This window comes from Capricornis sumatraensis, chromosome 19 (assembly GCF_032405125.1).
Source record: "Capricornis sumatraensis isolate serow.1 chromosome 19, serow.2, whole genome shotgun sequence".
NCBI lineage: Eukaryota > Metazoa > Chordata > Mammalia > Artiodactyla > Bovidae > Capricornis > Capricornis sumatraensis.
In genome coordinates, this window is record NC_091087.1 from 62,314,098 (window position 1) to 62,334,555 (window position 20,458).

The 20,458-nt window shown below is 41.3% G+C and overlaps 1 protein-coding gene across 1 annotated transcript in view; it reads right to left on the reverse strand.

The window, feature by feature from the left end:
- Nucleotides 1-18,599, reverse strand: part of TP53BP1 (tumor protein p53 binding protein 1) — a 91,857-nt gene extending 73,258 nt beyond the window's left edge. Inside the window, exon 1 of the mRNA XM_068991085.1 lies at nucleotides 18,514-18,599. The gene's annotated coding sequence lies outside the window, so the exon portion shown is untranslated. The remainder of the gene's footprint in view (nucleotides 1-18,513) is intronic.
- Nucleotides 18,600-20,458: the final 1,859 nt, after the last annotated feature.

A 20,458-nucleotide genomic window follows, 5' to 3' on the forward strand; every position in this document is an offset into this window, starting at 1 on the left:
AATTGCCTCTGATATATTAACTTCTTAACAGCAGGCTGATATGCTTAGTAGGGCCCTGCAACCCCTGCAGTGGAAGCAATCTTAACTGGTCTGTATCATCTCTACAGAAAGTCTTCCTGTTAATTTTAAGGAAGGTTTTTTTTTTTTTTAAGTTTAGACCAGCAGAAAAGTTACAAAAAGAGTATAATTGAAAAATAACAGTATACTGATCTCTCATAAACCCTTTCACCTAGATTCACATTTTGTAAATATTTTGCCACATGGCTCCTATTTATTTTTTTAATTGTTAAAATATGCATAGCATGAAATTTACCACTTTAACCACTTTTAAAGGTATAGTTTAGTGACATTAAGTACACTGATGTACAACCATCACCACCATCCATCTCCAGAACTTCTTTAGCCTCCCAAACTGAAACTCTTATCCATCCAACACTTATTTCCCCCTTCCCCTCTCCCTCCAGCCCTTGGCAACCACCATTCTACTTTCTGTCTCTATGAATCTGACTACTCTAGATACCTCATACAAATGGAATCATACAATATTTGTCTTTTTCTGTCTTATTTCACTTAGCAAAATATCCTCAATGTATATCCATGTTGTAATTTTAATAGCAGGTGTTAGAATTTCCTTCCTTCTTAAGCCTGAATAATATTCCATTGTAGGTATGTATCACATTTTATCTTCCTTGTTCATTTTAAGCCACTTTTCAAACTTTTCCAGAACTCCAACTTTGCCACACCCAAGTACAGATGATGCCCTGAAGGCATATTAGCAGACTCTCACCAAGGCAGCCACCTCTTCCAGGTTGCTTAATTTTCCCGCTGACCAGTTAGCTGTAGGCCCTCTTACTGGCCTGAGTCTCTCAAACACACAATATTAAGCACACTTGTGACTTCAGAATTAGCTGCAATTTCCTCCCTTCCACCTTTTCAAATGTTTAACCCAAAATGCTTAATTCCACCAGAAGCTGCTTACCTGGAAACAGAGAGGTAGCTGTGGGAAACAGGAAGCTGTGGGATGAGGGGGGAACGAAATGGAATCCTCGCCTACTTGAACACTGACAGAGCTTGCCATGCTCCCTTCTCTGGCCTATTCCCTCTCCTTATAGAAGTATTCAAATCACCACATCCTGGAAGCACCTCCCCTCTACTCTTCTATCAAGCTCCAGACTTTTCTTCTCTCCTTTCCCTCCAAATTCCACTTTCACCATACTTATGACTCCATAATCCTTTACAATCTGGGTTTAATTCCCACAGATCTAGTGCCTGGAACAAAGCAGTTACTCTAAAACTGTGAATAACTGATTCTGAAATTTTCTTGTCAAGTCACCTCATTAGCTTTGGTCTCTATCATGTTTGATGGTGTTGCTGATTCCCTCCTCTTTAAAATTCTCATCCTGTAAACAACCTAAATGCAAACTAACAATGGATGGATGGATAATTTTAAAAAAAAAGTGAGGTAGACAGAGAGAGAGAATGGAGTACTACTCAGCCATTAAAGAAAAGATGCAATCTTGCCATTTAAGACTACATGGATAGACCTTGAGGGTATTATGATAAGTGAAGTAAGTCAGATGAAGAAAGACAAATACCATATGATTTTAGTCATATGTGGGATAAATAAAAAATAAGTGAACAAATGAACAAATCAAACAAACATGTAAATACAGAGAACAGAATAGTGGTCACCACAGGGGAAGGGATTGGGTGAAGACAGAGTGGCTAAGAGGATCAACTCTATAATGATAGATGGAAACTAGCTTCCCTGGTGGCTCAGACGGTGAAGAATCTGCCTGCAATGCAGGAGACCTGGGTTCGATCCCTGGGTTGGGAAGATCCCCTGGAGGAGGCCATGGCAACCCACTTCAGTATTCTTGCCTGGAGAATCGCCATGGACAGAGGAGCCCAGGAAATAGTCTCTATTCATGGGATTTCCCAGACAAGAATACTGGAGTGGGTTGCCATGCCCTCCTCCAGGGGATCTTTCCAACCCAGGGATTGAACCCAGGTCTTTCACACTGCAGGCAGATTCTTTACTGTCTGAGCCACCAGGGAAGCACAAATTAACTATTTTCAAAAGCAAGTTACTGTAGCAAAAACCGAAGCCCCAAAATGGAAGAATGCTAAATGCTGTCTTATCCTAAAGAGCTCAATAACTATGGTGAAGTGAAGTGAAGTCGCTCAGTCGTGTCTGACTCTTTGCGACCCCGTGGACTGTAGCCCACCAGGTTCCTCCATCCATGGGATTCTCCAGGCAAGAATACTGGAGTAGGTTGCCATTTCCTTCTCCAGGGGATCTTCCCAACCCAGGGATCGAACCCAGGTCTCCAGCATTGCAGGCAGACACTTTAACCTCTGAACTACCAGGGAAGCCCATCAATAACTATAGGACACAATAAAAGTGCTTTCAAAAGAAAAAATTTTAGTCATGTGGTTATAATGAAGATTTAGTGAGCATTTACTGTATTCTAGGAGCCTGGCAGGCTATGATCCATGGGGTTGCAAAGAGTCAGACACGACTGAAGCAACTTAGCACACACACATAAGCTCTGTTTATTCTCACTCCTTGCTTTATCTCATCCAGTCTCATAGTGTAACTACCATTTATATACCAATGACTCCCAAGTTTATATCTCCAGCCCAGACCTCTTTCCCAAATCCTGAACCTACACCTAACAGCCTAGTCAATATCTCCATTTAGATTCCAATTGACTCTACATGCTTAAACTGAATGCTTAAACTCGACATGCTTAAAACTGAATTCATCGTTGATGACATTTGGGTTGCTTCCATGTCTTTACTATTGTACATAGTGCAGCAGTGAACATTGAGGTGCATGTGTCTTTTTGAATTATAGTTTTGTGCAGATATATGCCCAGGAGTGAGACTGCAGGATCATATGGCAACTCTACTTTTAGTTTTTTGAGGAAACTCCATACTGTTTTTCATAGTGGCTTCCACACTTTACATTTCCACCAACAGTGTAGGAGGGTTCCCTTTTCTCCACGCCCTCTCCAGCAATAAATGCCCAATCTTTTCAACTATATCCCCACCCACTTATGCCCAAATGATCATTTATAAGAAAATCCCAGATATCATAAAATTTCATGCATAAATATTTGTATGTGTTACAGAGAATCTTTTAAACATAACAACATAATTAACACACCCAAAGAAAATTAACAGTAATTTTTTAATGTTATCAAATATATAGTGTTTAAGTTTCTCCAATTGTCTCATAATTTTTTTTTTACAATTCCAAGCAAGATTTGTACATTGCATTTGGATGACACTACCTTAGGCCTCTTTTAATCTGTATGTTTTTCTCTTTCTTATTTCCTGCAATTTATTTGTTGATGAAACCATATCATTTGTTCTGTAAACTTTCCAACTTCATGGATTTTTCTTAATCCCTGTGATGTCATTTACAGTCTTTTTTCTTTTTTATAAATGGGCAGAGAGGTATGCCTGTTCATATTTATGTTCCTTCTTTGGCAAGAATAACTGGTATTATAAACTTCCTATTGCATCTCATCAAGAAGTATATATTAATAACATTTGGTTTAATGTATTTTTGTTCTGTTACAATTGACCATCAGGTTCAAATATTACCACCCTTTTAGGATAGTTTAACAGTCATTGATAATTATAACCAAGGTGAATTATTTCACTAGGAGCTGTAAAAAAGTGATATTCTAATATTAACATACTACCTTCATTTATTAGCTGGAATTCTTCTATAATAAGAACGTATAGAATAGTCAAGTATTTGAACATTTAGAATAGTCAAGTATTTGATTAGTGAGGGAAAGGCAGGGCTTCCCTCATAGCTTAGTTGATAAAGAATCTGCCTGCAATGCAGGAGACCCCGGTTTGATTCCTGGATCAGGAAGATTCCCTGGAAAAGGGATAGGATACCTGCTCCAGTATTCTGAGGCTTCTCTTATGGCTCAGCTGGTAAAGAATCTGCCCACAATGTGGGAGACCTGAGTTCGATCCCTCGGTTGGGAAGATCCCCTGGAGAAGGGAAAGGCTACCTACTCTAGTACTTTGGCCTGGAGAATTCCATGGACTGTATAGTCCATGGGGTCACAAAGAGTCAGACATGACTGAGCAACTCACTTCACTTCAGGGAAAGGCAGGACGAATGTTTCTTTCCTTTGATTTACTAAATAGTAAGTTGAGATTCTTCATATAACACAGAATAGTTCTCTAAATAATGGGGTTCTCCAGCATATCCCAAAGATTACTTCAGAGAGTTTTGTTTTTAGTATCACTATGAACTGTGGGTTTTAACACATTTGGTGTGCTTCAAACCACTACAATTATTGTTCATTTTGAAATGCATACTGTCCCATCTATGGACCGTGTAAGTCCTCTCAGATTAGCTCCGAAATTCTTTTGACATGATTTCAGTACTCTTGGATGGCTTTGTTGCTTTCTGGTATAACAAGATGTTCCAGGTTCACCTTGTTTATTTCCTGCCACAAATCTAGAATAGGATGTTTCTCTAAGAAGCCTTGGATCATTTAGTAAATGGTATTTAAAGACTACAATTTGGATAGTTGGAATACTTACTGCTACTGAGTTGATCATTGTTTGGCTTTATCTAACTAAATCTTAGGGTTTCAGGGATTTTATCAACTCTTTTGATTCTATATCTGTATCTCTTTTTAGCATAATCAACAACTTGATTACTAATAACATTCAGTTCAGTTCAGTTCAGTCGCTCAGTTGGATCCGACTCTTTGCGACCCCATGAATCACAGCATGCCAGGCCTCCCTGTCCATCACCAACTCCTGGAGTTCACTCAAACTCACTTTCATCGAGTCGGTGATGCGATCCAGCCATCTCATCCTCGGTCGTCCCCTTCTCCTCCTGCCCCCAGTCCCTCCCAGCATCAGAGTCTTTTTCAATGAGTCAACTCTTCGCATGAGGTGGCCAAAGTACTGGAGTCTCAGCTTTAGCATCATTCCTTCCAAACAAATCCCAGGGCTGATCTCCTTCAGAATGGACTGGTTGGATCTCCTTGCAGTCCAAGGGACTCTCAAGAGTCTTCTCCAACACCATAGTTCAAAAGCATCAATTCTTTGGTGCTCCGCTTTCTTCACAGTCCAACTCTCACATCCATACACGACCACTGGAAAAACCATAGCCCTGACTAGACGGACCTTTGTTGCCAAAGTAATGTCTCTGCTTTTCAATATGGTATCTAGGTTGGCCATACCTTTCCTTCCAAAGAGTAAGCGTCTTTTAATTTCATGGCTGCAATCACCATCTGCAGTGATTTTGGAGCCCCAAAAAATAAAGTCTGACACTGTTTCTACTGTTTCCCCATCTATTTCCCGTGAAGTGATGGGACCGGATGCCATGATCTTCGTTTTCTGAATGTTGAGCTTTAGGCCAACTTTTTCACTCTCCACTTTCACTTCCATCAAGAGGCTTTTTAGTTCTTCTTCACTTTCTGCCATAAGGGTGGTGTCATCTGCATATCTGAGGTTACTGATATTTTCCCTGGCAATCTTGATTCCAGCTTGTGCTTCTTCCAGCCCAGTGTTTCTCATGATGTACTCTGCATAGAAGTTAAACAAGCAGGGTGACAATACACAGCCTTGACGTACTCCTTTTCCTATTTGGAACCAGTCTGTTGTTCTATGTCCAGTTCTAACTGTTGCTTCCTGACCTGCATGTAGGTTTCCCAAGAGGCAGGTTAGGTGTTCTGGTATTCCCATCTCTTGAAGAATTTCCCACATTAGCACAATTTATTTTATTCCATTACATATATAAAACTGTTTCCAAAAAACTCCCAATATTATTACTAATAAGATGACTAATAAAAAAAGGTTAACATTTTTGCAGTGTATTTCTTTCCTTAGGGTATATCCCATAAAAATGTATACTTAAGATATATGCTACAACATGGATGAATCCTGAGGACATTATGCTAAGTGACATAAGACACTCACAAAAAAACAAAATACTGTGTGATTCCACTTATACAAGGCATTTAGAATAGTCAAAATCAGAGACACAGAAAGTCAAACAGTGGTTATACAGTGGAAGTGAGAAATAGATTTAATAGATCTGATAGATAGAGTGCCTGATGAACTATGGAATGAGGTTCGTGACACTGTACAGGAGACAGGGATCAAGACCATTCCCATGGAAAAGAAATGCAAAAAAGCAAAATAGCTGTCTGGGGAAGCCTTACAAATAGCTGTGAAAAGAAGAGAAGTGAAAAACCAAGGAGAAAAGGAAAGATATAAGCATCTGAATGCAGAGTTTCAAAGAATAGCAAGAAGAGATAAGAAAACCTTCTTCACCGATCAATGCAAAGAAATAGAGGAAAAGAACAGAATGAGAAAGATTAGAGATCTCTTCAAGAAAATTAGAGATACCAAGGGAACATGTCATGCAAAGATGGGCTCGATAAAGGACAGAAATGATATGGACCTAAGAGAAGCAGAAGATATTAAGAAGAGGTGGCAAGAATACACAGAAGAACTGTACAAAAAAGATCTTCATGACCCAGATAATCACGATGGTGTGATCACTCATCTAGAGCCAGACATCCTGAAATGTGAAGTCAAGTGGGCCTTAGAAAGCATCACTACGAACAAAGCTAGTGGAGGTGATGGAATTCCAGTAGAGCTATTTCAAATCCTGAAAGATGATGCTGTGAAAGTGCTGCACTCAATATGCCAGCAAATTTGGAAAACTCAGCAGTGGCCACAGGACTGGGAAAGGTCAGTTTTCATTCCAATCCCAAAGAAAGGAAATGCCAAAGAATGCTCAAACTACCGCACAATTGCACTCATCTCACGTGCTAGTAAAGTAATGCTCAAAATTCTCCAAGTCAGGCTTCAGCAATATGTGAACCATGAACTTCCAGATGTTCTAGCTGGTTTTAGGAAAGGCAGAGGAACCAGAGAGCAAATTGCCAACATCCGCTGGATCATGGAAAAAGCAAGAGAGTTCCAGAAAAACATCTATTTCTGCTTTATTGACTATGCCAAAGCCTTTGACTGTGTGGATCACAATAAACTGTGGAAAATTCTTCAAGAGATGGGAATACCAGACCACCTAACCTGCCTCTTGAGAAATCTGTATGCAGGCCAGGAAGCAACAGAACTGGACATGGAACAATAGACTGGTTCCAAATAGGAAAAGGAGTACGTCAAGGCTGTATATTGTCACCCTGCTTGTTTAACTTATATGCAAAGTACATCATGAGAAACACTGGACTGGAAGAAACACAAGCTGGAATCAAGATTGCCGGGAGAAATATCAATAACCTCACATATGCAGATGACACCACCCTTATGGCAGAAAGTGAAGAGGAACTAAAAAGCCTCTTGATGAAAGTGAAAGCGGAGAGTGAAAAAGTTGGCTTAAAGCTCAACATTCAGAAAATGAAGATCGTGGCATCCCGTCCTATCACTCCATGGGAAATAGATGGGGAAACAGTGGAAACAGTGTCAGACTTTATTTTGGGGGCTCCAAAATCACTGTAGATGGTGACTGCAGCCATGAAATTAAAAGACGCTTACTCCTTGGAAGAAAGGTTATGAACAACCTAGATAGCATATTCAAAAGCAGAGACATTACTTTGCCGACTAAGGTCCGTCTAGTCAAGGCTATGGTTTTTCCAGTAGTCATGTATGGATGTGAGAGTTGGACTGTAAAGAAGGCTGAGCGCCGAAGAATTGATGCTTTTGAACTGTGGTGTTGGAGAAGACTCTTGAGAGTCCCTTGGACTGCAAGGAGATCCAACCAGTCCATTCTGAAGGAGATCAACCCTGGGATTTCTTTGGAAGGAATGATGCTAAAGCTGAAACTCCAGTACTTTGGCCACCTCATGCGAAGAGTTGACTCATTGGAAAAGACTCTGATGCTGGGAGGGATTGGGGGCAGGAGAAAGGGACGACAGAGGATGAGATGGCTGGATGGCATCACGGACTCGATGGACACGACTCTGAGTGAACTCCAGGAGTTGGTGATGGACAGGGAGGCCTGGCATGCTGCGATTCATGGGGTTGCAAAGAGTTGGACACGACTGAGTGACTGAACTGAACTGAACTGAACTGAGGGGGTATGGAGGAGAATTGGGAGTTATTATTTAATGAGTATATTGAGTTTCAGTTTTACAAGATAAAAAGAAGTATGGAGGCTATGGCCATACCCTCCTGAGTGTGCCTGATCTCATCTGATTCAGAACCTAAGCAGGGTTGGATCTGGTTAACATATGGATGGGAGAATACCTGGGACTACTGACTACTGTAGGTTTAAAAAAGAGGTGGGGCTATGGAGATGGATGATGGTGATAGTTCCACAACATTATGAACATATTTAATATCACTGAACTATACAATTAAAATGATTAAAATAGTAAATTCTACATGTATTTTACCACAATAAAAATTTTTGAAAAAACATGCAGTTAAAAACTACCATATTTTAAAGTCATCTGAAAGAATTCCACCAATTTAATACAGAGGTTAATTTATTTCACTTTGATTTTTATTTTTAGTGACTTCTTTATGAGGTAAAATTTAAATACAGTGAAATGCAAAGCTCTTTGTTTTTGCAAAGCTCTTAGTTGTATAATTTGATGTGTTTTGATAAACATATATATCTATTAAACTTACATAACAAAAGATATAAAAATATCTTCCTTACTCCAGAGAGTTTTCTCGTGGCAAATATATTCTAATTTCTATCACTATGTATTAGTTTCGCCTGCTCAACAATTTTACATAAAGGTAATCATACAGGGAAGGGCTCCCCTGGTGGCTCAGACTGTAAAGAATCCACCTGCAATGTGGGAGACCTGGGTTCAATCCCTGGGTTGGGAAGATCCCCTGGAGGAGGGCATGGCAACCCACTCCAGTATTCTTGCTTGGAGGATGCCCATGGACAGAGGAGATGCCTAGCAGGCGACAGTCCAGGGGGTTGCAAAGAGTCGGACACGGCTGAGAGACTAATCAAACAATCACACAGCATGTGGTCTCTTGCATGCATCTTCTTTGCTCAATACACCATATCTGAGATTCATACGTATTGCTGCACAAATCCGCTCTGCAGTATTCTACTGTATACATGTTCCACAATTTATCAATTTGCCTGTTGATGGATCTTTGGGTCATTTGGACCATTATAAATAAAGCTCCTATGAACATTCATAAATAAGTCTTTTTGGGAACATACATTTTCATTTCTCTTGGGCTGATATCCAGGAGTGGAACGGTTGCAGTTAAACAAACAGCATTTCTTTAACTTTTAAGAGAGAAATGACAAACAGCTTTCCAAAATGGTTGTATAATTTTATACTCCCACTAACAACATATCAGAGTTTCAGGTGCTGCACGTTCTCACTAATGTTTGGTATAGGTAATGTGAAGTGGTATCTCTCTGTGTTTTTCAGTAAATTTTATATATTATTTATTCTTTTTCCTTATGTTCAACAAAGTGTACCTGTTTTAAGTGTAGAGTTTGATGAGCTCAACAAATGTATATATGTGTATAACCACTACCATAATCAAGTACAGAACATTTTCATCACCCCAAAAGTTTCTTTGTGGCCCCTTTGCAATCGATTCCCATCCCCTCCCCAGCATCAGGAAACACTTATTTGCCTTCTATCACTGTAGATAAGCTTTTCCCATTCTAGAACTTCACAAAAACTTATTCATGCAGTGTGTACTCATAGTGACCATGAATATGCACTATTGAAACCTTTCAGAGAGTATATTTGGTTGATGAACCCACCTGCTGCCACTCTGGATCTACTCCCACATTTGCACCAAAGCCACACTTCCTTAGGCTGATCCCAGCCAATGCCAGAGAAGAGCAGGGCTACAAAGGCAGGCCTAATCCTGTGATTAAAAAGATTCTTCCATCAGGTCCTTTGACTTCAAGACTCTTCATCAGCCTGATCAAACCTTTCTTGAACCTATGCTGCAGGACAAAACTCATTTCCGATCCTCATTCTTTTCCTCTCTCCTTCCACTATATCTCGGTCTGAGGCTCTCTCTGCCTTCCACTGATCTCTCCATGTGGTGATTTAAAATATATCCACAAATTCATTGACACATCCTTCAAAAGGTAGAGTCAATTTCCTTCCTCTTGAGAGTAGACTAGACTCAGTGACTTGCTTCTGTATATAAATAAAATTTTAAAAAAGCAGAAATGATGATACCTAACTTCAAACACTGTGTCATTAAAAGGCACTGTAGCTCCTTCCTTACTTTCTGGCTTTTGCCATGTTATAAGGATACTCAAGTAGACCGATGGAGAGTCCTACATGGTGAGGAGTTGAGGTTTCCTACAAATAGCCATTTGAATGAGCCATCTTGGAAGCAGATCATCCAGTCTCAGTCAAGCCTTCAGATTACTATAACTCCAATTGACATCTTGACTACAACCTCATGGTTGTAGGACTACTATCCTAAGCCAAAACCACTCACCTAATTTGCTCCTTAATTTCAGATCCTTAAAGACTGTGTGAGCGCTACCTTGGTGGTCTAGTGGTTAAGAATCCACCTGCCAATGCAGGGGACACAAGTTTGATCCCTGGTCCCAGAAGATCCCACATGTGCATAGCAACCAAGCCTGTGTGCCGCAACTTCTGAGCCTGTGCTCTAGAGCCTGTGCTCTGCAACAAGAGAAGTCACTGCAATCAGAAATCCGGGCACAGCGATAAAAAGTAGACTGACTGCTCCCACCTCTCCCCTGCTCACTGCAACTAGAGAGAAAACACACAGGCAGCAACAAAGACCCAGCACAGCCAAAAATAAATAATCTTAAAAAGGAAAACCACGTGAGATAATACATATTTGTTAGTTTAGGCTGCTGAATTTTAGAGTAATCAGTTTCAAAACAATAGATAATCAATATTGTTGTTTAGTCACTCAATCCTGTCCAACTCTTTTGCCATGCCATGGACTGTAGCCCACTAGGCTCCTCTGTCCATGGTATTTCCCAGGCAAGAATACTGGAGTTGGTTGCCATTTCCTTCTCCAGCAGATCTTCCCAACCCCTGGAGAACTGAACCTGTGTCTCCTGCATGACAAGATAACCAATATACTCCCCTAATAAATCTCTTGCACATCTAACCACATCTTGGTATCTACTTCTCAGGAGACCAACTCAACATTCTTAAGTTTTCTTTTGTTTCAACATAATGTATTTTTTATTTTTCACCTATGTTGTAGTTTCTTTTTATAGCCGAGTAGTATTCTATTGCATGAAGGTAACACAATTTGTTTATCCATTTTTAAATTGATGGTTGTGTTGTTTCCAGGTTTTGGCTGTTATGAATAAAGTTGCTATGAAAAATGAATCTCTTTGTGAACATATATGTGTTAATTTTTCTGGGGTAAATGCTTAGGAGTGGAATTTCTAGGTTATGAAGGTTTAGATTTATAAAAAGCTCCAAATACTTTTTATAAAGAAATTATAACATTTTACACTACTATTAGCCATATGAGAGTTGTACATCCTTTCTAACATTTGGTGTTATTGGATTTTTAATTACTGCCATTTTGTGAATAAGTAATAGGAAAAGGAGTACGTCAAGGCTGTATATTGTCACCCTGCTTATTTAACTTATATGCAGAGTACATCATGAGAAACGCTGGACTGGAAGAAACACAAGCTGGAATCAAGATTGCTGGGAGAAATATTAATAACCTCACATATGCAGATGACACCACCCTTATGGCAGAAAGTGAAGAGGAACTAAAAAGCCTCTTAATGAAAGTGAAAGTGGAGAGTGAAAAAGTTGGCTTAAAGCTCAACATTCAGAAAACGAAGATCATGGCATCTGGTCCGATCACTCCATGGGAAATAGATGGGGAAACAGTGGAAACAGTGTCAGACTTTATTTTGGGGGGCTCCAAAATCACTGCAGATGGTGACTGCAGCCATGAAATTAAAAGACCCTTACTCCTTGGAAGAAAAGTTATGACCAACCTAGATAGCATATTCAAAAGCAGAGACATTACTTTGCTGACTAAGGTCCGTCTAGTCAAGGCTATGGTTTTTCCAGTAGTCATGTATGGATGTGAGAGTTGGACTGTGAAGAAGGCTGAGCGCCGAAGAATTGATGCTTTTGAACTGTGGTGTTGGAGAAGACTCTTGAGAGTCCCTTGGACTGCAAGGAGATCCAACCAGTCCATTCTGAAGGAGATCAGCCCTGGGATTTCTTTGGAAGGAATGATGCTAAAGCTGAAACTCCAGTACTTTGGCCACCTCATGCGAAGAGTTGACTCACTGGAAAAGACTCTGATGCTGGGAGGGATTGGGGGCAGGAGGAGAAGGGGACGACAGAGGATGAGATGGCTGGATGGCATCACTGACTCGATGGATGTGAGTCTGAGTGAACTCCGGGAGTTGATGATGGATATGGAGGCCTGGCGTGCTGCGATTCATGGGATGGCAGAGAGTCGGACACGACTGAGCGACTGAACTGAACTGAATGTTACACTGTAGCTTTATATATATATATATATATATATGTATATATTTTGTCATGCCACGAGGCTTGTGGGATCTCAGTTCCCCAATCAGGTATTGAATCCAGGGAAAGCCTGAAACCTAACCGCTGGGCCACAAGGGGACTGCCCACTGTGGTTTTAATTTGCATTTCCTTGGGACTAATGATGTTAAATGGTTTTTCCTATGTTTATTGGTCATTTGTGTACAATCTCCTGTGAAAATCCATTCAAATTCCTTGTCCATTTTATAGCTGGGTTGACCTTTTGTCTTTTTGGGGCTGATTTGTAGATTTTTTAAAAAATATATTCTGGAATAGGTTATTTGTCAGATTGGTCATTTTGATTTAATTTTGTTTTACAGTTCTGTAAAACATTCATAGGATTCTAATGTCAAATTTACAAAATAAGATAAATTTAAAAAATCTACCTTCCATCCTTGGCTGCCTTACTATCTGTTTCTCTTTCCTCCTAGAGGTAATTTTTTGGTTTTTGGTTTATCTTTGGAGTCACTATTTACCTTTTCTCTCTCACTTCCCATTTGATAAGGCAGGAAATCAGATTGGCTCTAGCTTTAAAACAGTGTGTGTCTAGCATCCCACCATCTCCACTGACCCTGCTCTGATCTGAGCTACATCATTGCTCATCTAGGTTACTGCAAGTTGCTTGACTGGTTTCCCACTTTATTATTTTTAACCAGGGCCCCTCAGACCCCCAGGTGTCAAAGGTCCTGGGGTGATCAAAATCCAGGACTGGTCATGAAGAGAGTGGTTTCCCACTTTAAACCTTACAACCTTTACAGTCTATTCTCAGTATAGCAGCCAAAGTGATACTGTAAAAATCTGTCAAATGATACTACTCCTCTGTGTAAATGCCTGCATATAGGACCTCCCTGGTAGTCCAGTGGTTAAGAATCTACCTGCCAATTCAGGGAACACTGGTTCAACCCCTGCTCTGGGAAGATACTACATGCAGTCGGGCAGTTAAGCCCGTGTGCCACAACTACTCTGCCCAAAGCCCATGCTCTGCAACAAGAGAAGCACCACAACTAGAGAGGAGTCCCCATAAGTCATTGCTTGTGGCAACCAGAGAAAGCCAGCGCACAGCAACGAAGACCCAGCACAGCTTAAAAAAAAAAAAAAAAAGCCTACATATGCTTCCTATTTCACTCAGAGTAAAAACCTAACAATAACTCACAATGCCAACAAGGCCCTACATGATCTGCCTCTATCATTACCAATCTCATCTCCTATTTCTCTTTCACTCCTCTGCTCCAGGCACAGTGGGCTCCAGCTATGCCTTGAATGTACCAGGCATACTGCTACTTAGGGACTTTGAATTGGCTATCTTCTCAGCCTATAAGACTCTCTACCACATAGCCAAATGACCAAACCCCCTTGCTTCCTTTAAGTCTGCTCTAGTCTCATCTTAATAAGGCCCACCCTAACCAGCCCCTTTCAAACTGCAACCTTTCCTGCCACTTCACCATTCTTCCCCATCACCACACCCTGCTCCAGCATTCTCAGTCACGCTTATCATGATGTTTTCTTTTTTGCCACAATACTAATCACTTTCTGACATTCAGTTCAGTTCAGTTCAGTCGCTCAGTCGTGTCCGACTCTCTGCCATCCCATGAATCGCAGCACGCCAGGCCTCCATATCCATCATCAACTCCCGGAGTTCACTCAGACTCACATCCATCGAGTCAGTGATGCCATCCACCATCTCATCCTCTGTCGTCCCCTTCTTCTCCTGCCCCCAATCCCTCCCAGCATCAGAGTTTTTTCCAATGAGTCAACTCTTCGCATGAGGTGGCCAAAGTACTGGAGTTTCAGCTTTAGCATCATTCCTTTCAAAGAATTCCCAGGGCTGATCTCCTTCAGAATGGACTGGTTGGATCTCCTTGCAGTCCAAGGGACTCTCAAGAGTCTTCTCCAACACCACAGTTCAAAAGCATCAATTCTTCAGCACTCAGCTTTCTTCACAGTCCAACTCTCACATCCATACATGACCACAGGAAAAACCATAGCCTTGACTAGACGGACCTTAGTCGGCAAAGTAATGTCTCTGCTTTTAAATATGCTATCTAGGTTGGTCATAACTTTTCTTCCAAGGAGTAAGGGTCTTTTAATTTCATGGCTGCAGTCACCATCTGCAGTGATTTTGGAGCCCCCCAAAATAAAGTCTGACACTGTTTCTACTGTTTCCTCATCTATTTCCCATGGAGTGATGGGACCGGATGCCATGATCTTCATTTTCTGAATGTTGAGTGTTGGAGATTACAAGTGAAATGACACAGAACAAGACACACAAGAGACAGACGACACGCACACTCTGGCCGGAGGAACAGAACTGGGCAAAAAACTAATTGCCATTTATTATAAAAGCCCCCTAGGCAGAATTCCAGACTGCATGAATAAGCCTTTTCAGCACAGCACAGGTGCATACATGTTATCGTATAGCAAAGGGGAGTAAAATCCTAGTCTACTGCAGAGTCTGTACAAAGCCCTCTATTCCTTCTTTATCACAAGAAGGGAATGCTCCCTCGTTTGCAAGGGACCATTAAACTCAAGGCTGTGTCCAGACTCTGGCAGAATGCCTCGTTTGCAAGGACGTCCAGCCCTAGCAGAGAGGCCTGTTTGCAGGCACATCTCTGCTACCCTATTAACCCTTCAGTTGAGCTTTAAGCCAACTTTTTCACTCTCCACTTTCACTTTCATGAAGAGGCTTTTTAGTTCCTCTTCACTTTCTGCCATAAGGGTGGTGTCATCTGCATATCTGAGGTTATTGATATTTCTCCCGGCAATCTTGATTCCAGCTTGTGCTTCTTCCAGTCCAGCATTTCTCATGATGTACTCTGCATATAAGTTAAACAAGCAGGGTGACAATATACAGCCTTGACGTACCCCTTTTCCTATTTGGAACCAGTCTGTTGTTCCACGTCCAGTTCTAACTGTTGCTTCTTGACCTGCGCACAGATTTCTCAAGAGGCAGGTTAGATTGTCTGGTATTCCCATCTCTTTCAGAATTTTCCACATTATTATTTATTATCTGTTCCTCCCCACTAGAACATAAGCTCCACAAGAGCAGGGACCTCTGTTTCATTTGGTGGCACACAGTAAGTGCTTAATACACATCACTGAATGAATGACTTAAAAATGAATTCTGGGCATTCTGAGGGGGAAAGAGACAACCTGAACAGAAAGTGTAAGAATGACTGAGGGAAAGGCAAGTGGTTCAGACTGACTAAATGAAGGGGTTAATGCAAGGTATTTGGAGGAAGTATTGTTAGAAAAGGAAGTTAAGACATATGATGAAGGATCAAGAAGTGATAAGGAATTCCCTGATGGCCTATAGGTTAAGAATCTGCCTGCCAGTGCAAAGGACATGGGTTAAATCCCTGGTCTGGGAAGATACCACATGCCACAGGGCAACTAAGCCTGTGTTGCACAACTACTGAGCTCACAGGCCTAGAGGCTGTGAGCCACAACTACTGAAGCCACCGCAGTGAGAAGCCCACCCACTGCAATGAAGAGTAGCCCCTGTTCACACCAACTAGAGAAAGCCCAAGTGCAACAACAAAGACCCAGTACAACCAAAATCAAAAGGAAAGAGAACTGATGAGAAGACAAACTATTTCTGAGTTAACTTATATGCCAAGTACATCATGAGAAAAGCTGGGCTGGGTGAAGCACAAGCTGGCATGAAGATTGCCAGGAGAAATATCAATAACCTCAGATATGCAGATGATACCACCCTCATGGCAGAAAGAGAAGAACTAAAGAACCTCTTGATGAAAGTGGAAGAGGAGAGTGAAAAAGTTGGCTTAAAACTCAATATCCAGAAAACTAAGATCATGGCATCTGGTCCCATCACTTCATGGCAAATAGATGGGGAAACAGTGGAAACAGTGAAAGACTTTATTTTGGGGGTCTCCAAAATCACTGCAGATGGTGACTGCAGCCATGAAATTAAAAGACACTTGCTCCTTCGAAGAAAATTTATGACCAATCTAGTGAAAGTGACCAATCTAGGCAGCATATTAAAAAGCAGAGACATTACTTTGCCAACAAAGGTCAATCTAGTCAAAGCTACAGTTTTTCTAGTAGTCGTGTATGGATATGAGAGTTGAACTATAAAGAAAGCTGAGCACTGAAGAATTGATGCTTTTGAACTGCAGTGTTGGAGAAGACTCCTGAGAGTCCCTTGGACAGCAAGGAGATCCAACCAGTCCATCCTAAAGGAAATCAGTCCTGAACATTCATTGGAAGGAATGATGCTGAAGCTGAAACTCCAATACTCTGGCCATCTGATGTGAAGAACTGACTCATTTGAAAAGACCCCGATGCTGGGAAAGACTGAAGGTGGGAGAAGAAGGGGACGACAGAGGATGAGATGGCTGGATGGCATGACCGACTCAATGGACATGAGTTTTGAGTAAACTCCGGGAGTTGGTGATGGACACGGAGGCCTGGTGTGCTGCAGTCTATGGGGTCGCAGAGTCACTGAGCAACTGAACTGTACTGAACGGAATGTTGTAAAGGTAACAATATTTCTGCAACCCAAGTAAATACTCCTTGAAGGAAAGTGACTCTATGATATGAAATCTTGAAAAAAATGATGCAATATTTAATTCACACATAGGCATGGCCTCAAAATTAACTAATACATTTTGTGCCTCTTTACCACCATCCTCTTCATCATCACATGAAAATCCTTAGAGATTCCTATAGTAAGAGCAACTTCGTTTAGACTAAAACAGAAAAGAGAAAATAATATCCATAAATGTTTCTTTTTTACTTTTGGAAATGACTTTAAGAGAAGAGTGTGGATAGCGAGGGAAGAAAAAGTTTCTTCATTGTCTGTTTCAATGCTCTGCACAGGGAGGGGAAACCCAGTGCCCTGATCCTCCCATTACTTAGTGAACAAATAATAATTAGGACCTTTATGCAACAAATGTTTATTGTGGGCTTCTTCTGTGTGGAAGATAGAGTAGTAATAAATGCAGACTTCTTCCCCATCTCAAACTTTTTAGAGATTATTTTTATTCAGTGCCTCATTAGAGGTTATTTCACTGATAAACCATGCAGATAAACCATGGCTTTGCAGATAAACCATGCAAAGAGGTGACCTTATGGTTGCTGGTGTGTATTATGATCCTAGTATTCTCCCCAAAAGCCAAGGATAAGCTTCTGACACAGCAATCCTGTAATTCAACACACCTCTCTCTTTGTAAAGAATGCTTTAATAGGCACAACTGAGTACAGGGTAGGAATGTGAGCTGCATACAGCTCCTTTTGTATATCTTGGTTGATAAGACCATGCAATCAAGCACAGCCAGCTGGAATTCTGCCAAATGAGCTGAGATCCCCATAAAACTGACATTCACTGGACTAGTGGGGAGGAGCCAGTACATTTTATTTACGAATTATCAGAGCTAGCCTAAGTCCTATGGAGACCCTAAGTATTCAAAGGACGATGGCGCCTTCCTCTCTCACACATACACAATTCTAGATGAAAGTAGTTCATTCCAATAAATTTCTCATTTTCTCATGAGGATAACTTTAATAATATAAATAACAAAAATGACATTATTTCAAAAAAAAAACATAGAAATGCCCCTCCTACTTTGTTAAGTATCTGTATAATTTACCTGTTGCATATTTATCACTATACATTATGAACTGACAAAGGTCTGGGTGCTGAGAATCCCTTAAGTGGCTTAAACTTAGCCAAGGCTACAATTACCTTTCAAACCATTTACGATCTGTAATATCTTTTGCCTTGCGCCCACTCCCATGCATACCCAAGCAAAGAGCCTGTAATAGTGTCTTCCTTTGAAATCTACCCTAACTTCCTTTTTCAGGGATAGATCCTTAGAGACCCCTTTCACAATTCAAGGGTCCTTCATCACAAATAGTTTGGAAAGCAGATTGTAACCACTATATTTGCCAATGCTATAGGACAAGAATGTGGAAGAAACTATAGAAGAGCAGAATTTCCAAAAGATCATACCTGGTCAGTTTGAGGAGTAAACAGTTAAATGAAACATTACAGCAGGCTCTATCACCATCACACACTACTGAACATGCTTCACAATCACGTATATCTTAGGTTCTCAGTTGGATGGGTCTTTGAATGCTCCTGCCACAGCAAACTATTCCTAAACACAAAATAGGGTTTTAAATACTTTGCAATTCATATATAAATGTATTTCTTTAAAATTTTTATCCAGCTTTCTATGCTTTGTACATATATGCAATCTGTTTTCTGTCTGCAGTTGCAAAATTCTGGCGCATAGATACTAACATTCCAGGTTATTTTTAGTCCCATCACAGTCTGTATTTAGGGACTTCCCTGGTGGTTCAGACAGTAAAGAATCCACCCACAATGAAGGAGACCCAAGTTCAATCAATCCCTGAGTCGGAAAGATCCCCTGGAGAAGGGCATGGCAACCCACTCCAGTATTCTTGCCTGGAAAATCCTATGGTCAGAGGAGCCTGGCAGGCTATAGTCTATGGGGTCAGGACACAACTGAGCGACTAACAGTTTCACTTTCCTTTACCAGTCTGTATTTGCAGCTCTAATTAATAAAAAAAGCCAATTCTAGCAGGGTCTGACATCACAGGCCTGAATTGCTGACCCTACCATCTGATCAGTGTGCGGTCCTTCCTTACAGAATTCAGATCTATTGTCTAATCTCTTTGTCAAAACTGATGAAAGCAGAGCCTGTGCTTAACTGCAGATGACCGTTATACTGAGGCCCTGTGCTAGTTAAAGGCCCATCTTTACAGTTGCTATGGTAACTGTCCCCTTCCTCTCTCTACAACCTATTCTGGCTCTGCCTCCACGTGGCACTCTTTTCTGATTGCAGAAACGGGGAGGCTTGCACATCCATTTGTGCTCTTTGCCAGACTGAGATCTGCAAACGGGGGGCGGGTGGGTAGAGCAGAGCACTGTCTCATGTGTCAAATAGGGTGAGGCATCCCCACCATTTTATATTCCACTGGTACTATTTCTGTTACACAAAGGATTTTCAGGGCCCTGTCCATGGTTCGTTTTTTTTAATTTGAGGTGTAACTGACATATAACACTATGTTAGTTTCAGATAGGGCCATATCCAAATTGCAGAATGGATGTTTTGCTAGTAACAAATGCTTCATGATAAGAACCAGGGCTACTGTGAGGTACTTAAAATGCAGACACTGTCCAACCCTCGTCAAGGCCTCCAGAGAGGAGGTGAACCAGAAGGTGGCTCACAGCCGTGCTGAATCAAGCACTGTGCTCCTTTCTTCCCTGTACCATCCGGAAAGTGTATGGCACAGGGAACCCACAAAAGTACTGCTGGAGTCCTAGGGCAGAAGGCAAGCTCTGCTCTGTGTGATACACATACAGAATGACTCAGTATCCTGGGTAAAAGAAGATACAGGAGTGCAGAGTAGGTGGTGGGGACAGGCTGAGGAAAGGAGGGGAGGGGGTGTGGATTAGGCTTTTAGCACCACACCATTTTCACAAGGATGTTCCAGGCAATCATAAAACAGTGCCAGCCTCCTTAGTCCTCTGTCACATCCTCTGGTTTTGGTTCTTTTTTTTTTTTTTTTTTTGGAAGGGCCAATCTCTTCCCTTGTTCAAACACTGTCCCTTCAGTTTTGAGAATTCCCTGGGAGAACTAATACCATTGTCTCCCAAGGTTACCCAATTCACTGTGTCACAAGTAGTTGGGAAGGACTTTTCTGGGTTTTACTCAAATCCCCCTTGCTGCAGTCTGAGCTCATTGCACTCAGTAGAGATGGAGACAAGCCAACCACTATCTTCGGAATAACAACTCACCAGGGACTCAGGGCCGGAAGGTCATTCTGTCCGTCCTGATACTGCACAGCCTTCCAGAGCACACCCAGGGCCTGGGGCAATGAGGACAGAAAAACCGAGGACGGAATCTAGGACCCTGGCAGGCAGTGAC